Below are 2,135 nucleotides of genomic sequence, written 5' to 3'. Positions count from 1 at the left end.
AAAAGTATATTCTTTAGTTGTTAGGTGAAGTGTTCTGTATATATTGGCCAGGTCCAGTTGGTCTAAGGTGTAGTTTAAATCCTGTGTCTCTTTGTTGGTTTGTTGCATGGAAGATCTGTCCCATACTGAGAGAGGGGTGTTCAGGTCACCTACTATTAATGTATTAGGGCCTATTTCTTTCTTTAGGTCTAAGAGTTTTTGCTTTATATATCTGGGTGCTCCAGCATTGGGTGCATACATATTTATGATTGTTATGTCTCCTAGCTGGATAGATCCTTTTATCATTATATAGTGGCCTTTTTTGTCTCTTTTTATGTTTTTTGGTTTAAAGTCTATTTTATCCAATATAAGAACAGTTACTCCTGCTCGTTTTTTGGTTTCCATTTGCATGGTATATCTTTTTCCATCCCTTCACTTTTAGTCTGTGTGTGTCTCTACAGGTGATGTGGGTCTCTTGAAGACAGTATATACTTGGGTCTAGCTTTTTAATCCAATCAGTCAGTCTGTGTCTTTTGAATGTGGAGTTTAATCCATTCACATTTAGGATAGTTATTGACAGGTATTGTTTAATTCCTGTCATTTAATTGCTTTTTGTTTAGATGTTTTAAATATCTTTTGATCATTACTTCCCCTTTTATCTCTCTTCTTCAATGTTAGTTGGAAATTTGAGGTGGCATGATTTAGCTTCTTTCTCTTTCTTGCTGGCATTTTTGTTTTAACAGTGAGTTTTGCTCTTTCTTGTGTATTTGTGATAACGATTATCATTACTCAGATTCCAGATGAAGGACTCCCTTGAGAATTTCTTGCAGGGCTGGTGTGTGGTGGTGAACTCCCACAATTTTTGTTTGTCTAGGAAATACACTATTTCTTCTTCATTTCTGAAGGAGAGCCTTGCTGGGTAAAGGATTCTTGGCTGGCAATATTTTTTCTTTTAATATTTTGACTATATCATTCTACTTCCTTCTGGCCTGTAGGGTTTTAGTTGAGAAGTCAGCTGTTAATATGATCAGGGTCCCCTGATAGGCGACTAGATGCTTTTCTCTTGCTGCTTTTAGAATTCTCTCTTTGTCTTTGAGCTTTGCAAATTTGACTATAATGTGTCTTGGAGAGGATTTTTCTGGATTGAACCTGTTTGGGGACCTTTGAGTTTCTTGGATCTGAAGGTCTGCATCTCTCCCCACGCCTGGGAAGTTTTCTGTTATTATTTCCTTGAATAGGTTTTCAATACCTTTTCCTGTCTCCTCCCCTTCTGGAATACCTACAGTTCAGGTGTTAGAACCCTTGAGGTTAGATTTTCCTCATTAGTTTTAATTCTTTTTTCTTTTTTTTTTTGTCTGCCTGGGTTGTTTTGCAAAGACCATCTTTGAGAACTGAAATTCTTTCTTCTCCTTGCTCTAGCCTGCTGTTCAAACTCTCTGTTGTTTTTTTTATTTCATTAAGTGAATCTTTCATTTCTAGGTGTTCTGCTACACTCTTTTTAAAGGTATTAATCTCTTTGTAAATTTCCATCTTCATATTCTGGATATTTTTTCTTGTTTCATTGTGTTCTCTAATCAAGTGTCCTTTTATCTCTTCAAGTTTTCTTAAGATCATTGCTTGGAATTCCTTTTCAGACATTTCAAGGATTCTCTGTTCTATGGAGTCCGGAATTTGAGCGTTACTGTATTCCTTCAGTGGTGTCATATCTTCTTGTTTGATTGCAGTTCTAGTATTTTTTCATTGATGTTTGGTCATCCGGTAGAGGACTTGCTTCTTCTATTACTCTGGGGTTGGCTATGAGGGTAAAGATTTCTTCTTCTATTTGCTGGCTCTACTGTTGACTCTTCTTATATCGATGTAGTTGTGAGTGGCGGGTTGCCTATAGAGGGGCCCTGGCTACTTCTGTGGTGGTGAACTGTCCTTGTGGTGAGAGTAGGTATGGCGATGTCTGTATTAAACCACCTTGGCTCTTGTTCCAGCTTTCTGTGCTGCTCAGGTCTCAGCTCACCTTGGCAGCTGCTGGGCCTGTGGGTGCTTCCCTTCCCTCTAGGGCCTTAGGCTCTGTTTCCTAATTTTAAAAAATCCTTAAATTTCACACATTTTTCTTCAGTCAATGATGTAAAAAGGACTGCATTGACACGGTTAAATTTCCAGGA

Source organism: Cynocephalus volans, chromosome 3 (assembly GCF_027409185.1).
Source record: "Cynocephalus volans isolate mCynVol1 chromosome 3, mCynVol1.pri, whole genome shotgun sequence".
Taxonomy (NCBI): domain Eukaryota; kingdom Metazoa; phylum Chordata; class Mammalia; order Dermoptera; family Cynocephalidae; genus Cynocephalus; species Cynocephalus volans.
This window is presented reverse-complemented; position numbering follows the sequence as displayed.